The sequence below is a fragment of the Tamandua tetradactyla genome, chromosome 25 (genome assembly GCF_023851605.1).
Source record: "Tamandua tetradactyla isolate mTamTet1 chromosome 25, mTamTet1.pri, whole genome shotgun sequence".
NCBI lineage: Eukaryota > Metazoa > Chordata > Mammalia > Pilosa > Myrmecophagidae > Tamandua > Tamandua tetradactyla.
Genome location: NC_135351.1, coordinates 9,692,740 through 9,720,592, shown reverse-complemented (window position 1 = coordinate 9,720,592; position 27,853 = coordinate 9,692,740). Strand labels below are relative to the sequence as shown.

The 27,853-nt window shown below is 39.5% G+C and overlaps 1 protein-coding gene across 7 annotated transcripts in view; it reads right to left on the bottom strand.

Annotated features, from left to right (window-relative positions):
* The window catches only part of RREB1 (ras responsive element binding protein 1), a 189,605-nt gene that overhangs the window by 113,612 nt on the left and 48,140 nt on the right, over positions 1 to 27,853 (bottom strand). The window contains exon 1 of one of the 7 annotated variants that reach the window (XM_077143517.1): positions 108 to 24,352. The exons of the other annotated variants lie outside the window; for them this stretch is intronic. The gene's annotated coding sequence lies outside the window, so the exon portion shown is untranslated. Of the gene's footprint in view, positions 1 to 107; positions 24,353 to 27,853 lie in introns of those variants that run through there. 7 annotated transcript variants of the gene reach the window in all.

The following is a 27,853-nucleotide window of genomic DNA, read 5'->3' as shown; positions in this document are numbered from 1 at the left end:
CAAATGTAAACACAGTTAACTTCAGTCTAATTAGATCTTTAATTTTATTGTTTATCATTACTTATTATTCACTCTAAGTGTACTTAGTTAAATATTTCAGAACTTACTTGTATTTTAAATTTACTGATAATCAGTCTCTTCCTCCTATTTTCACAACTCTTCTCCAATTACCTCAGTTAAAATAAATTTTCAACTTACACAGATACACATAAACAAGACTGTATCCGAACAGGATGCTCTCAGGTGTTTAAAGCCAACTTTCTCTCTACCCCCATCCCCCCTTGCTTAAAGGGCAGCAATAGAACCAGTCACCTTGGAAACAAACATCACCCAGTGTTTGCAGAACAAACAATGGTACCTTTTCAGCCAGTACCAGGCAGGCAGGGCAAGGGGCAGCCAAGCAATTCTGGGCCATACAGGAGTGTTAACATATTGCATTCATTCAGTGCACAAAAAAGTAGTTCAATTCTAAAAATGAAGCGCTCTCAAACGTATGAACCTTTGGCTAGAAACCACAGACAAAGCAAGTAAGGTTTGAAGTCAAATAAGGCTACCCCTAGATCAAAAACAATCTTTTCACTATTTCTGTTCTACATACATCATGAATAAGGTAGAACTATACTCTTGTCCGTGAGGACTGGCTTCTCCGGCAACTAGAAAGAAGTTGTTTAAAATCATAAAACAAAATAAAACATGTTTCATCTAGTTACTCGTACAAAACCATCATGTCATTTTAATTTTACTGGCCCACTATATGTATTATGGTTTTAAAAACTGGGTGTACTGCTTGGAGCTTTAACTCATTTAGGGATTGCTGATACCGATAAAGAAATCTGACTGTACACTAAACTATTAAGTGACAATTTCCAAAACACTGGTTAGCACGAAACAGATATATAAATAATATAAGGGCCTTAGATAATAACAGTACTTTTTGACCTGGGATAACAGTAACTACTAAACTTTTATTTATTGAAGGCTTGCAAAAGCTAGTCATTTGAAATAGGCTCAAATTTGGGTGGAGATTCTGTCATTGCTGTTTATAAAAAGCTCAACTGGTTATTTTAATCCAATAAAACACACCACACAAGAATGCTCTTCAACTTCTTCAGACTGAAAATGTTAAATGTTTAAGTAACAGTTCCCTCCTTATTCTGGGTGTGGGCTGCAGTTTCCCTTCCCATCAATTAAGAGAAAAGGCTGGGGGCCCAACTGAGTTATCAGACAGGAGTTTGATGTCAGAAATACCACAGTAGCTGGCACTTTCTAAGGGACAAATGCCTAATTAACATGGACCAACATGCTGCTTAAACTGGAAAAGTGCCTGTCCTCTTCCTTTCTTTTTTCTCAGAGATTTAGGTCTTTAGCATCCCTGTGTTAAAGTGCACAAAGGGTGTCTGAGGTATAAAAGTCTAATTAACTAATGCTTTTTTGCAGCCACAGTAAATCAGTTAGCATTCATCTTCCTGACTGGGCATAAGTTAGTGAGCAGAGTTACTGAATAGGAGCTAAACAGTTAATAGCAGGTACCCCTGAAAATGAAAAGAAACTCTGGAGAATGATGACTGATCATACTGAAAAATACTTTAAAATGCAGCCGCAGGGCCTAGCATCAGGCCCGATACTCTGAAAACTGATGCTACTGCTCCAGGGCAGGGAGAGGAAGAGGAGGAGTCAGGCTGTGAAGTGCCTCTCCTTCACCATCCTTCCCCTCCAGCTTCAGAGAGAGAGAGAAAGCAGAACCAAGCAGAATAAAGCAGGACTGGAACCATCCACTCCCTGATTTAAACCGGCACCTGTCCAAGACACTTTTTCAGTAGATCAAACAAAAATTATGACCTGGAGTAGTTCGGACCAATTGACTCCAACAGTTCAGCCAGTCAGGCTAGTTTCAACTAAGCTATCAGTAAAACAGCAACTCTCTCAGCATTTAACTTCTTAGTTTTATTTGCCTATGCATTCAGCATCCAAAAATGTCAACACGTATTACACTCATCTTAGCAAAGCACAACTTTATCAATTGCATTCATGCGAACAGCCACACAACCACTTCAGAACCACTTCTTGCTCTGTACTAAAACAACAGGAGTAAATTCAAGCTATCTTTCCACCCTCTTCTCTCAATTCCAACTCCTTCCCCAGTGTCCCACTCCTGAAGGCAGGGTTTTCCCTAGGCAGCCGGTGGGGGTGGGGGGAGGGCAGAAAGGAGGCTGGGCTCTATCATCCCTCTAGGGGAACAGGCTCTCTTCACCCCCCTCCAGGTCTCAGGACAGGGGACAGAACCGCCATCCCTCTTTTCATGAGGATGATGAAACAGCACTGGGTCTTGGGGAAAGGAATGAAGCAGCACTGGGCGTTGGGGAAGGAACTCCCCGTCCTGAGCCACTCCCTTCTCCACCCCGCCCATTCCTAGAGCCAGAGGAGCCACGAGATCCAGTGATCACCCCAACGCAGCAGCTTCCTCCATCTTCTCCAAGAACAACAGAACAGCTCACAGGGGCAGAGCTAGGAAAGGAAGTGAAAGAAGGCGGACCAGGTGTCGCAGTGCCTTTATCTGTCTCCCCTCCTCAATATTTCTCTCAAGTTTCTGTTTCACTGCCCCCTCATGTCAGGGGGATGTGAACTGATGCATACCTTTCTAATGAAATTTTGAGGGAGACACGACACATTTGATTAATGACATGCTTTAACAAGCCACCTGATAATAAAGCATGCTGCAAAGCATCAGGGTTGAAAAAGCAATTCATTTTGAATAAAGATATTTATGCTTTGGTTTACAGATTTAAATGCCCTTAGAGACTGGTATTCATTACTTCGGGCCCTATTATGCCTTAAAAAAAAAATCTTTTCTCCTGGTCAAAGACAAGGTAGAAAGAAAGAAAAAAAATGTAAGGTAGGTTCAAGAGAAAACTTTACATATGTATTCACAGTTCCGTATGCATCCATAACCCCCTCCTCAAATGGCATCTCTTATAAAGAATCTACTTACTAAGATATCCAAATTGCCCAGTCATTGGGACCCAAAGCAAGCTATTAAAGGGGTGGGGGTGGGTAGGTAGGATTCTAATTAAACAAGTCTTCAGAACAAACTAAACCCCAAATTTTTCAGAAAAAAACTGATGAACTCATTTCTACCTTTTATATACAAAAAAAAAAGATAATTACTAACAGCTACAAAACAAAGGCAAAAAAGAAGGTGCTGATGGAGTCCCCGTTTATCAAACTTCTACTAGAATGGGAATGGTAAATTCGCTTTAGAATTCTTGAAGTTATGTTGGGAGGGTTTTTTTCCCTGGAAACCTTTGTGAGGTCAGTGTTCATCGAAAATAACCATTGCCTCCAATCCCTCCATGGGAGCCTGGCCACCGCAGAGCACTCCGGTCTACTGGTCTACCTCTATAGAGGGGTGGTGGTCACACTCCCAGAGATTTGCTCTAGGGAGAAGCAGTCCTGTGTAGGAGGTCTGCTGCATCTCCGCTTCTCTCACCAGGTCCACACATAAGAAATAATTTCCCCTGCCTATCTTTTAAGAATCCAGTTCCACTATGTGCAGAAAATCTAAACAGCATAGTTTTTTGGGGGTACTAATTTCCCAAACCCCACTTGTTCCTCTTCTCAAGTGACAGGTACTTATTTGTCTATCCTGTTTGGCTAAGACATTGCTGAAGATTTCCTACAGCAAACTGAGAAGCATATAAAAGCTTGAAATAAAGATGACATAAATGTGTTGAAAAGATACAGACACTGCATAAAACTTAAACAGAACACCTGCTGCCTACCCTGACTCCCAGAAAATGATGGAACATTGAGTGCTTTTCCTTCAGATAATACAGAACACCAGAAATGAGGCAGCTTCTCCCACCTGCATTTTGGTGGAGACGGATGACAAGTAGAGCTACGTAGCGCAAGAACTTGACTGTCAGAACCCAAGAATACCAATACAGGAGAAATTTTTGTTGAATAAGCTACCAGCACCTCCACTTTAAAGAGAGGAAAATGGGACCACAGGAGAATGGAGATGAAGTTTTTGAAGGAGGTCTCACTCCACTGTCTGATCTTCCGGCTGCTGCCCTGCTTAAGGAAGTTTTCAGGATGCTTAGGATTCTTCTAGGTTTATGACACTTTCCCTTTATATGAAAGTCCAATAGAATAACATCTATTCTATTCCCACAAAGATTTTCTGTTTGCTCTTACTGATTAAAAAGAAAGAGAATGCTGCTGAGGGGTGTCATTATGTCCCTTCTAAGAATATGAGTAAGGAAAGCTATCCTGCCCATTTTACAGATGGAAAAAACAAGACACGAGTTTATTATTTTTTCATTAATCATAATCAGTGTTGGGCCTGGGCTTCAGACAAATCCAGTTTTCTCTCTAAGAGACCACATTAGGTTTATTAAAAGGACCATGAGATGTTAAAATGTTTCTGGCAATCTGCCTGATTCAATTCTCTTCTCTAATATTCTTTCCTTTGAAAGAATAAGAACAAAGTGGTGTGAAGGGCACCTCTGGAAACCATTCAACAGATGAGCAGGTGGGAACAAAATGCATCATCATAACATCACACAGTGGACTCCAGGATCTTTTTTGGCTTCCCTCTTTCCCCAACACAAATCAAGGAGGCAAAGAATTCCACTTGCAGTTCAATTCTAATGATTACTTTCCAGGCATTAGACCTTAAGAGTTATTCATACGCAGTATATGCCTTCTTCTAGAACAGAAGTCTCCAGGGAGTTTTTTCAGGGAGTCCACTTATTCACAGATCAAGTTTCTACAAACCAAGTTACTTAAACACACGTGTACTATGATTTTGCAAATGCATAAAAAATGTTTTTATAATTAATAAAGATAAAATTCTGTTAAAAGTGTTATTTTTAATAGATTTTTTTTTGGGGGGGTCACTAGAGTGTCCCCAACAGATTCTAAAAATAAAATAAATTAAAATCATTTAGTCTAAAAAAATTTTTTTTAACTTTAAAAGAAGTTCTTTTATTCTAAAAGATTGGGAATAACTGTGCTAGGGTGCCCAAAGAACATAACATTGAGCAAAGCAAAATACTCAACAAAAATACAACCACAGGTAAACAACATGCCACATCATCCATAATATTTACAATACAGGGTCCTATGTAAAAGGGAAAGCATCTTACTCTCACAAGAACTTAATCCTTCAGGATTTTTTAATCTCAATTTTTTTTAGCTGGCAACTCTCATGTGTTTGAGGTAACAAAACAACAGATGTATATTGTAAAAATATATTATTGTAAGTTCAGTAATTTCTTCTTTAGAAGAAACTGATTTCTGATTAAATACATATTCATAATTTACAGTAAAAATTAATCCTAGATTGGATTTATTTAACCCAGGAGAATGCCTTTCCTCTCCTCACACATTGAGGGCTCAGCAAAGGCAAAATAATTAAAATACCAACCTATGACACCCCCTAAAAAAACCTGATTTTTTCATATCAAAGAATATTTGAATACATCCAAAAATACTTATCAACTAAAATTTTAATAGGCATGACATAATGATTTTAAAGACATGTAAAAAATGGAATTTTAGTTTATATCTCATTTTTGTAATATATTTATCTATAGAAGACCCCCTGGAGGAGATATATAGTGTTAACAATGAATATTTCCAACTTATCAGAGTAAGTAATTTTCATTTCTTTTCCTGTTTGCTTTTTTGGAATTTTTTTCCTTTTGGTTCATTTAGAATTTTTCTACAGTGATGAATTACTACATGCAACAAAATAATAAAAATCGAATGGGAAAAATTCTTCAGTCCTTAGGAATGTTTTCCTTTGCAATCTCTGTTAGGATAGGATGACAGGTAATTTTTATTTTCTTCACACTCCCTCATATTATCTGCAGCAAATATGAACACTTTATAGTGGGAAAAACTGTCTACACAGCAGTGTGATTTTGACTCATTGGCTCTTGGTCGATTATCAATGTAATCTGTTTAGTAACTTCATTAGCAGAATAACTGGCTTCACTACATGGTGTTCAAATAAGCAAACTGGGGACAAAAATCCAGGCTGGATTTGGCAGGATGTGCTGGGACATCTAAGAGACTCTTAACACGTGAGAACAAGGTTCTATTCCCTGTCCTGCTCCCGGCATTTCTCTGGATCTTGCTGTGCTCACCCATGAACTAAGGAGGATGTCAGGAGAAGAGATGGACCATGATCTCCAAGGTTCCTTGCAGTGCAATAGTCTGTGCTTGCAAACAGGATGCAAATATAATTTAATCTAAATCTAGCCAACAACTACCAATGCACCCAGGTAGATTTAAACTGATTTCACCAATTTTACTACTTGTAGCACTCCACAGATAATACAGCAAAGATGGGAACGTTAGAGGAATAAAATATATTTTTTAAAGTTTCAACAGCTAGCAAATTTTCAGCTTTGTTAATGTATGTAACAGCCATCTCCCCCAAATGAAGACGTAGGTAGAAGAGAAGCTTGAAACACAAACAACCCAACACCACCTACCGAATATTTACACTGTGCCAGACACTGGTAAGTATTTATAGTGTTTTATATAATGCTCTCCAATCTCATGACATAGATCTGATTACTCCCATTTAACATGGGTAAAGAAAAGATCTGTGGTGTGAAATGCAATAGTTGTTTGCAACCAAGGTGTGGGCAAGTTATCAACTGCTCTGTCTCAACGTTTCTACCTCTTTCATTTCCCTGCCTCATTCATTCATTCATTCATTCAATCAATCATTCAACCAATATGTACTGAGCATTGAATAAGAGCCAGACATTGTTGTAGGCGTTTGGCATCAGTGGACAAAACAAACCAAAGGACAAAAAACCCCTCATGAAGTTCATACTCTAGGATAAGGAAGAGAAAACATATAACACGTGCCTGAAATTTAGCGGGTGCTTGAAAGATATTAGCTACTTCTCTTCCCCTTTTAAAGATGAAAAAAGCACTAGTAAATGAATCAAACAGAAGGCACTGGCTTTAAATCACCCCCAAATTAGAAATGTTTACTTATGAAAAGAATGCAAAAGAGTAAAGATGAAGAGAAGAGCACTCATATTGTGGTATGCTAGCCTGGATTCAAATTCTGACTGCCTGACTTACTAGTAAGGTTGACCTTGAGCAAGTTATACAAACCCTCTACCTCAGTTTCCTTGCCTATAAATGGAGATAGCCTCAGAAGGTCAATGTAAGGATTAAATGAACTAAGTATAGGAAGTGGGGATACAATGGCGACTATATATTTAAGAGTACCTCCTATGATTAGGACTCTCCCTTGAAACTCCAACTTTCTTACCTCCCAGACAAGGTCAGTTACACCAACTTAGTATGTTGTGAGGACTAATGGTGATAAGACTCAAAAAGCATCAAACACAACTTAGCCTTTCAAAATTTAGTATTAACAAAAGTGAATGGGCAGAATTCTTGCCTGCTGTGCCAGAGAGCTGGGCTCAATTTCTGATGCCTGCCCATGTAAATTAAAAAAAAAGTGAATGGGGAGGGGGCAACCATGGTGCTCTTGGCAAGTGGCCCCATCCCTACAGCACAGAGAAAGGGGGAGCACTCTGCTCTCAACACCTGGACACAGAGCTGATGCTCTCAATGCGTTTGTCTACACAGCAGTCCAATGCAAGTGGTTGTGAGATGGCAACACAACCAAAGCTGGGGTGCCAGGGGGAGGCCCAAAGCCTGTAGATTAGGTAGGCCCTGGCTACAGATACCTCTTTTCAGGCACTTCCAGCTTCACCAGAGACTTGAAAGAACAAATGGAAGGAGTGGATAGGGATTTACTACTTTGCCTGATTTTTAGAAGAAGGCAAGATGGCTATGGAGGGTGAAAATGATGTGGCAAAATTATCACTACAAGTCACACATCCACACCTCCTGTGGTCCCCAGTGAAGACAGGTAAAGGCATCCTTTCTCTCCTTTTGGGTTGGGGCCAAGAACTATAAGCTTCTCTATTACTATCAGGAATACTGGTAGCCAAAGACCCAGTGTGACTGAAAAGTGGATTCAGAGAACAGAGTCACAGATTGGATTAAAGTCTCAGTGCTACCCATGTCAGTTTACAGGGCTCAGGGCCATTCTCCTGACCAACCAACAATCCTAATCCATACTGCATGCCCAAGGACAACAAGGTGCTGGGAAAGCTTTGGGCCCTTTAAAGGAAAACCATACCTTATGTAAATAATGTTAATAATAGGTAAACCAACATGCCAACCGTATAAACATAATACATTAAGTTGAAAGCACCTAAAAGGCGCTAGCTGACGAAAGGGATCTGAACAAAAAACTGCACCAGGACCCAAACTGGAGCCTGGGTTTCCTGCCATCCTGACACACTTTTCCTAGGTCACACTGTCCCCCTCTTGGGGTGGCTCACCTGGAGCTGATAACTAAGATGTCAAATGTCAAGCTGGAGGAGGTGATTGAGCTTTTAAAGAAGTCTACAGCTATGCAGAAATAAAGCCTCCTTATGTTTGTGCATCACACCAGTGGCTTGAGGCAACTCTGAGATCCCGAGTGTTGCTCAGTTCATCGTGTACCTATGACGTGGGGTGTGCTCCCTGCCTAAGGCCAGAAATGAACAGTGAAGTGACCCACAGCAGCAACCCAGAGCACAGAGGCAGCCAAGTCCCCCTTCTGAGGATGTATCCTTTTGAATGTCTCCAAGGCACACCACTGGTCAAAGCTGTCCCTTCGACCTACCTGTCCCTTCTCTGCACAAAGATTTTACAACAACTCCCTATTCACATAGAGAAGAAAAGTGGCAAATGCTTCCTCCCCACATGGCTACTGTGTGGAACCTCCAAACCCAATCACTTCTAGTACTGCATCCTCAACACCCAATTATACCCGGACCTCCAGACCAACCTGAGCTTTCCTGTAGGCATCATATCTCATGCTTTTGTTCCTCCTGTCAAAGCACCCCACTACAAATTCTTTTCATAATTTCCCAAAGGCAAGAGCCACCCAGGCTCCACCAGGCCTAAATCTCGTATCCTAAGCATAGTAGCTACTCAGTTAAGGTTCATTCAAATGAATTCTGAGGTATTCAAATAACATGTTATGCCCGAGCCTAAGCAAACTGTTAATCAAGACAAATGAATTGAGCCAAGCTGTTTAGAATTGCTCAGAAAGGAACTATATACCCAGGTATAATCAGATCGATTATCCGTAACTAAAGAATGTCTCTTCTTGACTGCGGCAATGAGCCATAAAGTTTCCAGAGAGTTGTGTGAGCCAGAAATGTTAACATACCAGCCTCAGTTTCCCATCTTGGAGAACAGAATATCTGTATCTCACAAGGCCACTGCGACAAGGCCATGGAATGCCACACGCCCTGTCTAGCAGGATGCTCCCAATATTAAAAGTTTCCTTTCCCCACCCAGGTGTCCATGCAAAAGGAGCATACCAAGTCCCATGCCCCTCCTGCTACCCCCAAACCCCACTCGAGCTTCCCAGCATCCCACCTCATTCCTGTACAATTACAGCTCAAACAAGAACATGCTAAAAGACAAAAATAAACAAAAAAGGTTGCCAACCACTGTCTCAACAAATGGTGCAGTCCATGTTTCTCTCATAAAATATGTACGTTAGTTTTATGTGACGAAAATTATTTTAACTTTAAGGTATGTGTTCTGTCCAACCCACGAGGCTGACGAGGGGTAATCCCTCCATTTACTACCACCCTGCTGGCCACAGCCAGCTGTTTATAGTCAGGGTCCCTTAGTCTGTAGGTATAGGCTTTGAAATTCAGAAAATCAGGCCTACCAAAAAAACAAATAAATAAAAATACTGTGTCCTCTCCAGAGGACAGAGGACTCTGAAAACCTAAGTATAAAAGGTAATATTGTATCTCTACAATAATTAATAAACCACTAATTGTCTTTGGAGCCTGCCAACTGACTTCTTTCAGGTCCAGCCCACATCTTTAAGTCTTAAACACACTGCTTTCTTTCTTGGCGGACTTAATCTGTAAAAGGTGGAACCACAAGAAGAAAACAGGGAATGTCTGAAGGGCAGACTGTGAACAGGGTGGGGTGCAAGCATTGTGCAGGTGAGCAGTGAGTGTAACTACTCTAAGTTCATCAGCTCCACCTTCATAAATGAATTCCACTTTTACCAGTCTGTAAAGCCCTCATCCAGAGCCAGAACAGCAATTAGTTAGCCCTCTGCTTGCTCTCTCTCCTAACAGCATCAACTCCCAGCTTATGACAGTGGGGTTATCATAAATAAATAGCATTTTTACTAAGTACATCCCAATTTCAGTGCCTGCCTCAAAAATTCCGAGGGAAAAGAAATTAATCTCTCTCCTCTAGAGTTTCAGTGTCTGATGAGCTTAAATAAGCACCAGTTAGTAAACTGCAATTACAGAAGTGTAAACATTGTTGAATTGAATTCTCTTTGCTGAAAAATCAATGTCACCACCTTTCAATTATCATTTAACAGCTCTTCTGAAAATGGTCCATATGTTCTGGCTTTAAAATATCAAAACACAACAACAATAACAACAAAAAAAACCCAGCAAGAAATCATTCAGTTTACACAGGGTACCAAATCCCAAGCTCATTCGGCAATTTGAACACGATTCCTCCACTGCTTAACTTTCCCACAGGGTCAGCAATGTTCTTCTCAAACTAGTGTTGCTTATACCATGTCACTGCTTAAAAGCCCTAGAGGACTCGTGACCTATCCCCAATCTATTCTACCAGACTCACATCTTGATACTCCTTCCATCCCATCTCAACATACAACACCCTCAAACCCTTCTCTCTAATCGCACTGTACTTCCTGCCACATCCTGGCCCCAAATAATCCTCATGCTTTTTCTACTTGAGGGCCTGTACTCTAGCGGTTCTTTTTGCCTAGAAGTACTTTTTCCCTTCCCCACACCCTTTTCCACGTGGCAAACCCTCCACAGTTTATGGCAAACCCTTCACATTTTAAGATATCACTTCCTCTTTCCCCAACCACTTCCCACTTCAGCTCTTCTGCAGACTCCTACTCGACAGCCCCAGGGGTCTCTGCTGGCCAAGATACTTCTTAGTGGAAAGCCAGTGTGCTCACCCACCCTAGCATTCCATAACCTGGGACCTGGAAGGAGTCAAGAAACAGTTCCCAGGGAGGGGCAGGTGATGATGGGATTTGGTGGCTGAGAAAAAAGGACACAGGGAACTGATTCTTCTAATCCAGGTCTCTTTTCACTATTCTGCTGAAACTACTGAATTGCCATGAGCGAAATAAGGATGGCAATAACGACAGTGGTAAACAGAGAAGATATGCCAGATAGAGTTGAGCTGGCAGCACACAAAGGTGAAATTATCTTTCTGTTACTAATTTCAAAGCAATCCTTCTCCACAGACCTATCAGAAAAACAGGAAGAACGGGACTGTGGAAAGATGGCGGAATAGGAAGCTCCAGGAATCCCCCACTGGGACAACTAAGAAGCAGGCAGGAACTGTTTGAATCAACTATTTCGAAACTCCAGAGGACAGTAGAACCCTGTGCAACATGCAGGGGAAAGCTGGAGGAAGAGGCCGGTAAATATCTGTGAATTGGTCTCTCAACGCAGCAGTTACCATCACCTCTCGCAGCAGGCAGCAGTGAGTCCAGCCCCTGGGGGAGCTTACTAGTGCCAGAAAGGGACACAAAATCTACTTCCCCAAGATCTGACACAGGCCTAGGTTGAATGCTGATCACAGCTTTTGATTAGCTACTTTGGATAGCTGGGGGCCCCAACTCTGATGGTGGCCACTGTTCCAAACTGCCCTGGACAAAGCAGCAGAGGAGACTTAAGATGGTGTGTTTCCTCAGAGCTGCAGAGGGCAGATAAAGGTCTGCATCTGCTGGCCTGCACAAGAAAGCTCAGCTTTGGGGAACCATGGCATCCTCATCCCCTATACAAGGCAGTTTGGAATCAGCAGGCGCTCAGCTATATGGATCTGGGGTCTCGTTCCAGCTGAAAAAGACTGAAACCCCTCTCTAGCGTGTCCTATCTCACTAAATTTTCCAACTACACAAATGCAGTTTGAGACAAGGAAAGCAGTATAAAGAACAGCTGAGGCAGATGGGCTGCAGCAAAGTTTACCTGCTTTAAATCCTGCAGGGGAACACCCAAGAGAGGGAGAAGGACTCGCTCCTGGAATGTACAGGGGGCATTCAAATGCCTGTAAACAGGAGAACTTCTAAGGCCACTAACAAACACAGCTCATGACAAAACACAGGCCCAGAAGAGACAACGGGGACCCTGCACTTTGCATTTGCCTTGGGCTGACCTTCCTGATAAGAGGACTGACATTTAAGAAAATCTGTCATATCACCAGCTGGTTAGAAACTGAAGAAATAGATGTCTCTGGGAATAAATCCCAGAGTCAACATTTTAAAATATTAAAATGTACAGTTTGCAACAAAAAGATTACAAGACAAGGGAACAGGAAACGATGGCCCACCCAAAGGAAGAGGATAAAAATCTAGAAAATAGCAATGAATATATACTGGCAAACACTTTAAAAAAGTGATCTTCAGTTTGTTCAAGGAAATGAAAAACACAGAGAATTAACGGACATCAGAAAAACAATGAAAGAATAATATGAGAATATCAATAAAGAGACAGAAGTTTTAAAAATGAACCAAACAAATCTACTGAAGTTGAAGACCACAACAACGAAGATGAAGAATTCCCAAGAGGGTTTCATCAGAAGACTGAAGCTGGCAGAAGAAAGAATCAACAAACTTGAAGACAGAAAACTGAAATGAAGCAGGCAGGCTGAGGTGGAGGAGCACAAAGAAAAAAGAATTATAAAAAGCAAAAACAGCCCAGTTTTTGGGACTTACAATATACAAACATATCGCTGGTAGCAAGTACAAAAAAAAGTGGGGGGACAGAGCGGTACAGGAAAAGTGTGTGTGCATGCAATTAAAGTCAAGTTGGTATCAAACTTGATGTTTGGTATATATTTAAGATGTTATATTTTAACCCCATGGTAACCACAAGTAAAATAAATGAAAAACGTATCGAAAGAAAAGAGAAGGCCCTCAATAGGGCACAATGCAAAAAAAACAAACAACAGAAACCCAAATAAATATAAAAGTAGGCATTAATGAAAGAATTGAAAGACAAAAAAGTTATCTGACTTACAAGTAGCAAAATGGAAGAAGAAAGTCCATTATCAGTACTGACTTTAAATGTAAATGATTAAATTCTCCAGTCAAAACTCAGAGTGGCAAAATGGATTAGAAAGCATGACCCGTGGGGAAAGAAGTGTAATAAAATAAGGCATCAGTGGCTAAGAGAAATCAAAGAGAGTCAAGAGGCTATTCTGGAGGTCACTCTTATGCAAGCTTCGGTTAGATACTGCTAATTGCTGTGGTTTGCTAACCCCCAACCAACATCACTCCTGCTAATTCTTCAGAACACCTAAGGCTCAAACTGAGACTCTAAAAGTCTCATATGCTAAGTTTGCTCTCCTGGAACCTATAATTTCTAGAGGGTTCCTAGGCCAGATAAATCCTGAAACCCAGAGGGACCAGCCTCTCCAAGATTATCATCTAATTACATCCCCCTATCCTTTAGTATCGACACCCCTTCTCAACATGAAGAAGCCAGAATGGGCATTGCCTAAACTTCCCAATAGGTTGGGAGAAGGATTAAAGGGAAAAGAAGAGTTATAGTAGAGAAAAATAAGATGTAACAAATGAGCATGACTGCTGAATCTCTATACTGATATTTCTTCTAGCCTCCATTGTTTTGGAGAGGCTAGAAGGAAAAATCTGAGCTAGTGGAATGATAATCCCTGACAAACTCTGAAATTTGTTCTGTAACTACTTGTTGAAGTGTACTTTGAAAATTATTGCTTATCTTTCTCTTCTTCGTACGTTATATTTCACAATAAAAAAAATTCAAACAAATATGAAAAGAAAAGAAAAAAAAAACTATGACCCAACTAAATGCTGTCTATAAGAGACTCACCTTAAATTAAAAGACACAAGTAGGTTGACAGTGAAAGGAAGGAAAAAATATACCATGTAAGGAGTAACCAAAAGAGAGATGATGTAGCTATATTCACAGACTTTAAGTCAAAAACAATTATGAGAGACAAAGATGATCATCATATGCTGATAAGGGGCTCAACTCAACAAGAAGATGTAACAATTATTAAATAGAGATGTGCCTAACAACCCCAAAATATATGGTGCAAATACTGACAGATTTGAAGGGAAAAATTGATGGTTCTACATTAATGGTAAGAAACTTCAATAAAACCACTTTCAATAATGAACAGAACATTCAAGCATAAGATCAATAAGAAAACTGAAGACTTGAATGATGCTCTAAATCAATTAGGCCTAACAGATATATATATATATAGATCTCCCCAGCAACAGAATACAAATTCCCAAGTGCACGTGGATCATTCTCCAGGATAGACCATATCTTAGGTCACAAAACAAGTTTCAATTAATTAAAAAGTACCAAAATCATAGAATATATTTTCTCCAATCACAATGGAATGAAGCTAAAAATCAATAACAGAGACAAATGGAAAATTCACAGATGTGGAAATTAAATAATGCAGTTTTAAATAATCAACTGATTGACAGTCCCTTTAACCAGTATATGGATGGATAAGTAAAAAAAAAAAATAAGGACAAAAAATAAATAAATAATGGTGGGGGCAGATAAGGGGTGTAGGATGTTTTGGGTATTCTTTTCTTTTTTTCATTTCAACTTGTATTTTTATATGATTTTTTTGGAATAATGAAAAGGTTCAAAAATTGAAGTAATGAACGCACAACCATGATGTAATGTGATTCACTGTTTGTACAGTTTGGATGATTACAGGGTATGTGAATATATCTCAATAAAATTGCATTAAAAAACACAGAGAGAAAGAGAGAGGTGGGTGGGGCCAGAAATGGCTTAGTCCAAAGATATTTAACTCTGGCCAAAGATCTATCATTTGGTGCTGATTATGAGAATTATAGAAGTTAATGCCTGCAATGAACTTAAGACATTTTTTCCATTTTGAAGATGAGAGGCTGAAGCTTAAAAAGTTGAAGGAATTTGCCTAAGATCATTCAGCTTGGAAAGTGGCAGAGGTGGGACCTGAACCCTAGACCCTTTGCACAAGTGTTTCTCAAGCATATTTGAGAATAAGGGCCCCTTTTAAATAAAAGAGAAATCGTGAACCCCAATAAATAAATAAATAACCAATTGGTTAATGAGGAAATCACAAGGGAAATTAGGAAATATCTTTAGGTGGATGAAAATGAAAATACAGCCTACCAAATCTTATGGGATGCACCAAAAGCGGTGCTGAAAGGGAAATCCATAGCTCTACTAAATGCTTACAATAAAAAAGATTTTGAACCAGAGACCTAGCCTCAAAAACTGGAAGAACTATAAAACGAACAGCAAATAAATCCAAAGCAAGCAGAAGAACAGAAATAAAAAAGATTGGAGTGGAAATAAATGACATAGAGAATAAAAAAAACAAGAATCAACAAAACCAAGATTTGATTCTTTGAAAATATCAATAAAATCAACAAACCTTTAGCTAGATTGACAAAGTGGAAAAATGAAGACAATGACTAAATCAGAACTGAAAAGGGGGACATTACTAATGACCCTGCTGAAATAGAAAGAATTATAAGAGGATATTATGCATAACTGTACATCAACAAATTAGATAACCTAGATGAAATGGACAAATTCCCAGAAACACTTATACTACTTACACTGACTTAAGAAGAAACAGAACATTTCAACAAACCAATAACCAGTAATAAAACTGAATCAATAATCAAAAACCTCCCAACAAAGAAAAGCCCAGGACCAGGTGGTGTCACAGGGGAATTTTACCAAACATTCCAAGAAGAATTAACACCAATCTTTCTCAAACTCTTTCAAAAAATTGAAGTGAAAGAACACACCATAATTCATTCTATGAGGCCAACATAATTCTCATACCAAAGTCAGATAAGGATACCAGAAGAAAATTACAGACCAATACCTCTTATGAATATGCATGCAAAAATCCTCAGCGATATACTAAACAAACAAAATCCAACAGCACAGTAAAAGAATTATACACCATGATCAAGTAGGATTTATCCCAAGTATGCAAGTGTCATTCAACAAAAGAAAATCAATATAATATACCACATTAACAGAATGAAGGTGAAAAAAACACAATCATCTCAACTGATGCAGAAAAGATACTTGACAAAATCCAACACTCCTTGATAAAAACACTTAGAAAATTAGGAATAGAAAAGCACTCCCTCAATATAAAAGGGCACATATAAAAATCCCACAGCTAATATCACACTTAATGGTGAAAGACAAAGTTTTTCCTCTAAGATCAGGAATAAGACAAGGCTGCCCAGTATCACCACTATTATTCAACATTGTACAATTAGGCAAGGAAAATCAACAGCAATTTAAACAATCGAATATGGGCGGGCCACGGTGGCTCAGCAGGCAAGAATGCTTGTCTGTCATGCCAGAGGACCTGGGTTCAATTCCCGGTGCCTGCCCATGTTAAAAAAATAAAAAAAAACAATCGAATATATAGGAATAAATCTAACCAAAGATGTAAAAGACTTGTATACAGAAAACTACAAAATATTAGTAAAAGCAATCAAAGAAGACTAAATAAATAAAAAGGAAAGACACTTTGTGTTCATAGACTCGAAGAAAACTGGGAAAGAATAGTCTCTTTAATAAATGCTACTGGGAAAGCTGGATCTTCATTTGCAAAAGAATGAAGATGGACCCCTATCTCATATCATATTTAAAAAAAAAAAAAAAAAACATTCAAAATGGATAAAAAAGCTAAATGTGAGAGCCAGAACTATAAAATTCCCAGATGAAAATGTAGGGAAGCATCTTCAGGACCTTGAATTAGGCAATGGTTTCCTTAGACTTCACAACTAAAAGCACAGGCAACAAAAGAAAAAACAGATAAATGAGACCTCTTCAAAATTAAAAACTTTCTGTGCAACAAAGGACTTTATCATGAAAGTAAACAACCTACACAATGGAAGAATGTATGTAGAAACCACATATCTGGCAAGGGTTTAATATTCAGAATACATAAAGAAACCCTCCAACAAAACACAAAAAGACAAACAACCTAACTGAAAAATGAACAATGACTTGAATAGACACTTCTCCAAAGAAAGTATACAAATGGCCAAAAGGCACACATGGAAAGATGCTCAACATCATTAGCCATTAGGGATATCACTATGAGAAGTACAATGAGCTACCGTTTCACATGTACTAGAAAAAAAAACAAAAAAAAACTACTATTAAAAAAACAAAAAATTACAAGTGTGGGAGACAATCTGGAGAAATAGGAACACACGTTCATTGCTGGTGGAAATACAAAATAGTGCAGCCACCGTGTAAGACAGTTTGGCAGTTCCTCAGAAAGTTAATTTTAGAATTACCATATGATCCAACAACCCCACTTCTATATATAAATATATATATATATATGCCCCTCAAAAAATGAAAACAGGCACTCGAACAGGTATGTGTACACCAATGTTCACAGCAGCTTTATTCACAATCACCGAAAGATGGAAGCAACCCAAATGTCCATCAACCAATGCATGGATAAACAATATGTGGTATATATACACACAATGGAATATTATTCAGCTATAAAAAGGAATGAAGTTCTGATACATACAGCCATGGGGATGAACCTTGAAAACAGCCTGTTGAGTGATAAAAGCCAAACACTAATGTCTGATCTCACTGATATGAAGTAATTAAACTTACGGAGTCAGAATCTAGAATACAGGATACCAGGGGACTGAGTGGGGGTAGTAGGCATTAGGGAGTTAAGGCTTAAAATGTACAGCGCTTCTATTTGGGACAAAGTTTTGGTAATGGATGGTGATGGTAGTACGAAAGTGTGAATTAAATTTAACAGCACTGAATTATGTATTTGAATGTGGTTAAAAGGGGAAGAAATTTTAGTTTGTACATGTTACTAGAATAAAAAATTTTTTAAAATACACAGAACTACACAACACAGACAGTGAACCCTAAATTAAACCATGGACTATAGTTAATCATAGAAATGCTCTTTCATCAATCGTAACAAATGTACCATGCCAAAGCAAGGTGTTTATAAAAGGGTAGTATATGGGAACACTATATTATTTTTTTTTTCATTTAGAGAAGTTGTGGGGGGCGGGCCACAGTGGCTCAGCAGGCAGAGTTCTCGCCTGCCATGTCAGAGACCCAGGATTGATTCCCAGTGCCTGCTCATGCAAAAATAAAAGCTAGAGAAGTTGTGGGTTTATGAAAAAAAATATATATATATATCAGGCAATTCAAGATCTGCCAGTTCTATGCCTTGTTTCAGGCACCCCTATAAAAGCAGCAGGAAATGCACAGGTTGGTAACCTCCATTCCAAAACTCTTTCAAGAGCCACAGGATGTCCTGAATTCACTGTCCTCCAATCCATGCGGCTTCTGCTGCTCAAAAGGCAAAAACAACAAAGAAACACCTTGTGAAGCTATCTCACTTAGGTTGAGACAAATAATTAGATTCATTACTTCACTGCTCTACCTACTTCACTAGTACAATAAATCATTGATCCTCTTAGACTACCACTCCTGATCCCCAGTATTAATTGAGGCAAAATCTTGAACCTACATATTAAACAAAATAACTATAACCTACAATAACATAAAATAGCAATGGATCTGTTCACAAGGCATGGGCCCTACAGAGATCCAAAGCAAAACTCAATCTCTTAAACACCTACAGAGCACAGAGTTTCCAGTTTCTTCAAAAGTAGCCAATTTACTGTTCTTACATTGAAATAGAGCTTGTAGTGATGTTAAGAGTGGACGCTGCCACAAGAAGGACTTAAAGATACAAGAGGCGAGCCCCAAACTACCTATCACATGAAGACAAGCCAGGGTTTAAAATCCCCCTTTTCCACTTCTGGGAACATCTCCCCATGCTGTGGATAAGAGCAGACATTAGAACTTGAACCTTTCCAATGGGACCTTGGTGCAAATACTATCAACAAGCAAGATTTGATAAGGGTTTCACCCTACCTTTCCAACTTGTCTTTCCCAGAGCATCAGTTTTGGCATACCATTGACCTCCCCTCTCTGGGGACTCTCAAATCCCAGTTTGGGTACAAACCCCATCTCTGCCAGCCTCTCCTACTCCAGGAAACACTCACTTCCCCTTCTGACCTAACAAAGAAGTGATGCTCCAACGCATTTTGTCAAATACAAGATAGAACTAGCTGCTTCGGGCTGCTGTAGCTTGCTATTTCCGGAAGCCAGAAACCCTGTCACACACTTCTTGCCCATCTTCATCTTGCATGTGCCTCACAGAGCTCCGTGCCCAGAAGATTTTCAATGCATATTGATTTGGTGAGTTCACTGTCTTATTACAGTAGGTTAGCTTCACCGTGGTTGGAAGCACAGGCTCTGGAATTGGACTTTCCTGGCTAGAATCCTATGAGCAGGTCGCCTTTGTGGGTCTCAATGTCCTCATCTGAATAATGGGGATAATAATTGTACCTACATCACAGGGCCAAAGAGTTGTTGAGAGGAATGAATGAGATGATACAGGTAGGGTATTGAGGACAACGGTAGCCAGCCTTTACTCAATAAAGTTAGGTTTTATTGTTACTGCTCTCGCTAGAGCCAGGCAGAGAGTTTCTTCACTTGAAAAGCCTGACAATAAAACAAAGGTGGAAATTAAAAGTGGAAAAACTTTACATTTTTGACTTGTCAGACTGGAGTCACATGGATTAAGTCTAGCGAGGACAGAAGAGAAACTGGAAATACTTAACTTCAGCCTTATCTGATTTAAAGCAAATACAGAGGGCCTTGCTGGTGATGTTTTCCACTAAAAGTGGTCAAATGATGTCTGTTGAACTGATTTAAATGTACCCAATGTAAGAAAGTGTACCCAATGTAAGTTTGTTTTTAATATGAATAATCACATGGTAGCTTCTGTTGTTTAAGACTAGATTTCTGTGCAGTTTTCTGTAGTAGTACCAGAAGCACGCACTATAAGACTATCAGACTTCCTAAAGATGAGCCGGCCAAATGAGCCCTTCAAAAATTCCACTGACTGTAAAGATAATAATGAAATAAACCTGCCAGGTCATTTTGAATCACAATCTCTTGATATAATAATCTGGCCAAGGCTCAACCATACCACCTCACCCATACACAAACACGCTTTTTTTTCTTAAGTATACCACAAAATGGACACCTGGCTACACATCATATACTCTCTTGTGCAGAATGGAGTGGTAAACACACAAAGCAAGCTTCAGGATACACATGCCACAATCAGTCACACACAGCTACACTGAGATCCACTTAAAAACAAAACAAAAACAAGAAAACAACTCTCCTGGTTCACAGCACTTACTGCCACAACAGGACTACAATCACACAGCAAAAAAAAAATAAAAATAAAAAATAAAACCACAGAACACTCACTTGCTCTAAAGCAGAGCATTCATTTTCCAGAGGAAAAGGGGAACTTTTATAACAGGTATCACAATGTCACATTCTTAGCAATAACAATGATTTAAGTACAAAAAAGGAAGGGACATATTATAGACACTCTTAAGAAGTATAGCATGAACTGGCCTGACATGAATTTTAACTTCTATGAAGAAGTACCCCTAAAATTCCAAAGCATTTATTACTTCATTAATTTATTCCATTAATCTCCATAGGAACATTAATTGTATAAAATATATTCAATTTGCACTCGCATACTCTTACCACAACAGATGGTCTAATATAGCCAGAAGATAGTTAAATGTAAGACATTCTAAAACTCTAAAGCTGGGCCACGGTGGCTCAGCAGGCAGGAATGCTTGCCTACGATGCCAGAGGACCCGGGTTCGATTCCTGGTGCCTGCCCATGTAAAAAATAATAAAAAAATAAAATAATAAAACTCCAAAGCTTAGTGAACTTAGTGCCAAACCCTTAAAAAAATGACACCACATGTGGATGTGTCTATCTGCTATTTTTCTGTTTGGAGCAATGAAAATTGTCTAAAATTGAGACTAATAATGATTATACAACTAAGTGAGGATACTATGAGACGATGATTGTTTATTTTGGATAAAATATATGCTATGTGAATTTATCAACAACATCTGCAGATTCTAAATAAACAACTACAAAAATGACACCACAGTGTGATGCAAACACTCACACATCTAAGGAAAAATAAATCGCCCAACAGATAATGCATATTGTCACCATTTTTAGTACTATTCAAACTATTAGAAAACCGTGGAAGAATCATCCTAAAGTGAGCTTACATACATTTGCTACCTGAAATTGGTTACTAAATGTTCTACGGACACGAATTTTGGATATTCATTACCAAGACAATTATCTAGTAAGCTATATTTATTACAATCTCCTTATCCAAATCCACTCACCTGCGTACACCATGGCGAAAGGCCTCTGAGTCACTCGTATTGTTCCTCGAGATTTAAATTTTAAAAAAATATGCTTCAACTCAGTTTTAAAAGTTTTCTTCAAGACAGCTACTCACCAAGCTTTTTCAATCAGAAAAAAACGAAAGGGGGCAAAGTTCTTGTTGAGTCTTTGCCACCAGATCAGTTCATCATTATCAAATACAGGTCTGGAATAAAGTATGGTAACTGTTGTAATGGGAGTTATGGTTGCAATAAGGAGAACCATCCATGCCAGCAAGAGATGGGAAAACAGGCTCTCTCCAATGAGGGCAAACAACTAGGGTTATCTGGAACCCAATAGGACGTGCAGGTTTTCACCAGTCAGGCCTGATACCATAAAACAGAAGCATCTTTGTGGCACACTGGAGCTCAATGAGGTTCTGGCGGGTCATTCTGGATCACTGAAGAGGAAAGTATTACACAAACCCAAGAATCCAGATAACACTTTCATGAGGCCATCTAAAATGAAGGAGCCTCAATTCACACACAAGGGGGTTGATTTTGGGGACAGGTGACAGACCAGCTCAGCCACATGACAGTCCTTTCAATACAGCAGAGAGCAACTGAGGGTGGGTGACTCCTTAAGTAGGCTAGAGCACAGCTGGAACTTTAAGATTCCACACTGCTTCCCTGAGCTTGCACAAGGCAGTGTTCAGTTTTTACCAATGCAGTGGAAAGCAAGTCATTTTTTGTCTTGTTCCACAAGGACTGTAACAACAACAAAAAAGGTTAATGCAGAGAAAAAAAAACCAAGAACTGCCTGGTGGGGAGTTGGTAGAAGTTTGTCATCACCAGGTGTTCAAGTATAGACTACAGAACCACCTAGTGAGGACAAGTTTCATTTCTTGGTACCCACAAATCCAGTGTAGAGCCCAGCAGATCTACAAGTTTTTCTTTACTGCATGGGCTTTGTCTCTATACAGATTACAGATCAAGCAAAATAATGACGTAATTCTAAGACATTAAGAGCATCAGATGACTACTGAAGTTCTTTATGTGATTCCAAGAAAGAAATAAGTTGGAAAATCAGGTCACAAAAGGATTTCTGATACTCCTAAGTAAAAGCTTGCACATTTGTGAGGATACCAACTTAGCCTTATCTAAAGCTTCTTCCCCTGAGTCCTATACTCACAAGTCAAAGAGATAAAAAGCATCTTCAAAACAAACAAGAACACTTAAGATGCAGCTGTGCATCTCATTTTGAAATCATTCAAAAGCTCAGGCCATCTACAAGAAATCAACCTTGTTCCCCTGGGCAACAGGAAATGAAAAGAAAGGAAGGAAAAGGGGAAGAGGATATGGAAGAGGAAACTTTGTTTCCAGACAGGTAGGAACATAACTTCCATTTCTCACTTTCAAGTAAGTACTTCTCTCAGTATATTTTTTCATGCTTCATTCACGCCAGTTGTATAATTTTTAAACAACTAAAACATAATACAAGTGGGGTAAAATTCAAAAACATAAAAATAAAATTCTGTAAAGAGTGGTTAACATATCTTATTCATAAACCTCGCTTTATCCAGCATTCCTAACCTCAAGAGAATGGCACTGCCACCCATCCAGCTACAAGTCTGAGCCTTGGGAATCCTCTCTGTATCTGTCTCTCTTTCCTCATGCCACCTCCAACCCAAGTTATCTCTCTTTCCTACCTCCTACACAATCTCTATTAAATCCATCTTGGCTCCCCAACTCCATTGCTACCATACTCCAAGCCACCAAATGTTTTTTTAAAAACTAGCCCTCTGAGAACCAATCTTCTTGGTTAGTCTATTCTCCTCTCTGGGCAGGGATTACCTTTTTAATGGAAATCTCATCATACCCCACCTTGATCAGAAACCCTTCATAGCTTCCTATGGTACTTAAGATTTCCAAAGACTTACAAATTAGAAGCAACATGATCTAGCCCCTACCTACCTCACCATTTATGGAATTCACTTCTGCCATGTCTTTTCTTCCTTTGTACACACTGTGCATTTTTTGCTTCCTTTGGACCCACCACCTTCTCTAACTTCAGGGCCTCTGTTCAAGCTATTCTCTGGAGCCTTCCTTCTTTCCCTTCACCACTCTTCAGGTTTTAACTCCTATGTCACCCACACAGGATGCCTTCTTTGACCTGCTGTGCAGTATCCACCGTTCTTCTCCACAGAGGCCAAACCTCATTTTTGATGTTCATGTCATTCTTGATGGTTCTCAGAAACCATATTTTCAGGATTCAAATAAATTTGTGAATTAAATTCATGGATGTGTAAGTTAACCCACTTTTAAGTTAAAACTCGGTTTAAAATGTCAATTCCAACCGTTTAATCCAATGCATGTAGATTTAACTAGCTGAAAGTGTGGGAAATTTGTTTGAGATATTAACCAAACAATTTTGTATAATTATCCTCCCAAACAACTAAGAGCCCTAAAACAGACGAGAAAATGGCAAGTAAGCTAATTCTGATGACCATTAGACAAAAATAAACAAGCATATTTAGAAATAAAACTAAGAAAATTATATCTGGATACATCTGCCAGATCTGACCCTAAACTCATTGCTAACAGATTAGCAATTCTTAAGAAATATTGAAATACTAGCCTGCATGCATGCAGGAGCCTGGGTCTATTTCCCAGCCCATGTACCAACCCCACCCCCTAAAAAAAAAGAAAAAGAAAAAGGAATAGTGAAAGCCAGTAGCATATTTTTAATCAATCTAGTATTTTATCCTTTATAAAGGATACCAAAACCTTTCACCATACAGTTTTTTCTTTTTTCTTTTATTTAAAATTCATTGTTTGAAAAGAAAACATATACATGGCTCAAAAGCAGTCTAGGGTACAAAGCTCCCCCTCCCATCCCATCCCATCCTCCAGCCACTGGTATCCCTTTCTGGTATCTTTACATAGATTTACATAACTGTTAAAAGAAAGTTAAAAAAAAAAATTTGAGATGATTTTGTGTATTGAGTTTATTGTTTTTTTATAATAAAAGTCTCAGCATAAAGGAAGCTCCCCTCAAACAGTGAAAATCACTCTCAATGATCAACTTTTATTAAGTACATACATTGCACACAAACAAAACAAGATCTATATAACCTGCTAGGTTTTGGTTTGGTTTGTTGTTTTAAATCCAAGGAGTAATGGGAAAAAGAGAATTCAAATTATACCGAGGCCAACACTGCTATTAACTCAGACTGCTAATGAAATAAAAATCTAACTAAACAGAGAAAATGAGACCACAAATTAGAACACTGAAATGATTTTGGTTTTTCATCAGTTTGTCCATATGTTCAATTTATATAAAATTCAAACCAAAAGCCACGAAAAGTGGTGGCAATTAGTAAAGAACTTAGTGCAGTAGTTTTCAATACAGTCAGGCATTAAGGATTTTTCTCTTCATTTCTAAGTAAATTAAACTGAGCAAACGTTTATTGCAAAATCTTCACAATTTAACACTCCGTTTCCACCAACCATTACGTGCCTAGCACCAAACCTCCACTTAATGCGTGTGCTAGAAATGCAGGTTTACTGCTCCATTTCCTTTTCTGTACTGAGATTTAGACCTTAGTTTCCAAACTCCACATGGCTCTTCTCCAAAAACAACCTGCCCCTCTTCAAAACCTCTAGGGTTTCTCCTTTTAACATTAGAAAACTGATTCAATCAACACACATTATCAAGTGAACCCCAGCTATGACAACGACTGTGCTAGAAACAGAAGACAGAAAAAGATGAGTAAGAGCTTATATTCTTGAGAAGCTGGGGAAAACATGGTAACAGATGAGGGTCATATTTATTCTGACCTGAGAACATAATTCTCCCAGGAAGAGGTGGTTTTGAAGATGGGTCTTGACCAAAGGGTAAGAGCGCTGTTTGCTAGGGGAAAAGGCAGCGTGAACAATGCATGCGAAAGCATAAGCAGCAGGAAATTATTTTCTGTGGCAGTGGTGGGGTAAAGAAGTACAAGGGCTGGGACTAGATGGCTAGATTGGAAGTTTCCTTGTACAGCAAACTAAGGAGTTTGGATTTCTTCCCGCAGACAACAGGGAGCCAAGAGATGTTTTTAAGCAGGCGAGCAACACGCATACTTTAGTTTTTGAGGACCATGGCTTTGGTAGCCAAGTGGAGGATGAAATGCGGTGGGGAAGAGAATGGGGACAGGAAATTAACTGAGGAGGCTTGTGGGATGTGATGAGGGCCTTGGGGCAGGAGCAGTGGGACGGCAGGAGGGCCGTGAGGCTCGATGTACCAGCTGGGTTGGAAAAGAGGGCCGAGGAGGCTGTTCTCCAGCCTAAGAAGACTGGCTGGAGGGTGGCGTCTCAGTTCACCTTTCAGAAAGGAGATGACTTTCATTTTTACAAGTTCCAGGTGAGGCTTCTGCAGGGTACCAAAGGCTGGCACTTAGGAGAAGCCATAAATGGAGATAGACAGGTGGGAGTTGCCGGTTTATAGGTCAGAGTGAAGGGCAGAAAAGCACCAGAAACCAAAGGGATATTGTGCAGTGATTCAGCTCAATGCGCAGGTCAAAACTGTGAATGTGACTTCAGAATAAAGCCACCGAGCACCACCAGCACGATGTAAGCTGGAAGGTTTTAAAATAAGCATGTGCTCAGCTTGCTTTTTTGTCCAAATGTCAAAAAAAAAAAAAAAAAGAAAAAAAGCTATCTTCAAGAGTTAGGCATTTCTGCAGCTGCTGTGTAAAAGGGTTCACTGATTCCTCAGAAAGTCAAGTATACTTACCATAGGACCCAGCAATTCTACTTCTAAGTATATACCCACAAGCACTAAAAACAGGGTTTCAAACAGATGCTTGCACACTGATGTTCACAGTGGCACTGTTCACAACAGCCCAAAGGTACAAGCAGCCCAAGTGTCCATCAGCAGATGAACAGAGAAACAAAATATATCTTCCATATAATGAACTGTTACTGAGGCGTAAAAAGAAACGAAGTTCTGACATATGCGACAACAGGGATGAACTCTGAAGACAGTGTTGAATCAAACAAGCCAGACACAAAAGGACAGATAGTATATGATTTCACTTACATGGAATACCTAGAATAAGCAATTTCACAGAGACAGAAAGTACATTAAATTACCAGAGGTGGAGGGGAGGGAGATGCAGAATTATTGCTTCACAGGTACAGAGTTTGTGTGGGGTGATGGGGTAGCTTTGGTAATGGACAGTGGAGATGGGAGCACAACATTGTAAATGTTATTAATAAGAATAAATTTACATGAAGGTGGCTGAAATGGGAAATTCTGTGTTGTATGTATGTGACCACATACACTTAAAAAAGCTATTTTCAAGAGTTACATGTTTCTATACCTGAATGAGAGAGCCCCAGCCCATATATTCTGCCAAGATGACCCCAGGCCATTTGAGGGACAAATATCCCTTCCCCCACACACAGCCCTCCCTTCTCAAATGCCCATCTCCCTCTCTTCCTGCCCCAGAGACATCCTCTTTCCTGCTTGTGTGAGAGGCCTGCCAGGGGCACCAAGGAAAAGGGGCTAAAAGATCACCCCCGTCGCTATGCCAGATATTTCTTGTCTGAGAAAATTCAGTTTTAAGTATGCATACCTTTTTAGCTTTTTCTTTTCTTCTTCTTTTCTGAATCAACTACCTTTTCATTTATGAGGTTCTGGAGTTCCCAAGAATACAGTTACTATCTCCTCCCCATCATCCCCACACACCTCTTCCACCCAGGCATGCTGCTGCCGTCGGCTGCCCACTCTCTCGACAGGAGATGTGCAGACCGAATAGCAAGGCTCAGAAAAAGTGCCCTGTGAAAAGGGCAGATTGTGACATAAGAATTTTGCAAAAACTTGAAAAACCAAAGTGCAAAATATAAACCGTCAAGCAAGTAAGGGCTAGTTCGAAACCTAAAACAAACAAAAAAGGTATATTCCACATAACTTAAAATGTGAAGGCCAAAAAAAAAGCCAAATGACAGCCCCCTAGCAAATTTCCTAAATAAGCAGAGAAGTGATCTGGAAAGCTGAATCACCTACCCAGGGCCCTCCCCATGCCAATGAATCTGGTCTGTTGTAGAGGCAGATGAATTCTACCATTTTGGTTTACTGTGTGGGGTTTTTTAATGTATTTCATGCTTCACGCCACTTACTATTTCTCTCCAAACCCCACATTTTCCGTGAAACTTTGAACTTGCCAACCCTGGCTTTGCCCACCAGGGTACCTTCCAGGCATGTAGTAAGAGCTTACTTTATGAAATTTCCAGACCCCCAATATATCACATGCAACAGAAGGCACACATCCAATGTACCTGAAACATATGACGCAGGCACTGCTATTGTACCTTTAAAGCAGCAATTCTCAGCCTCAAGTCTGACATTTTGG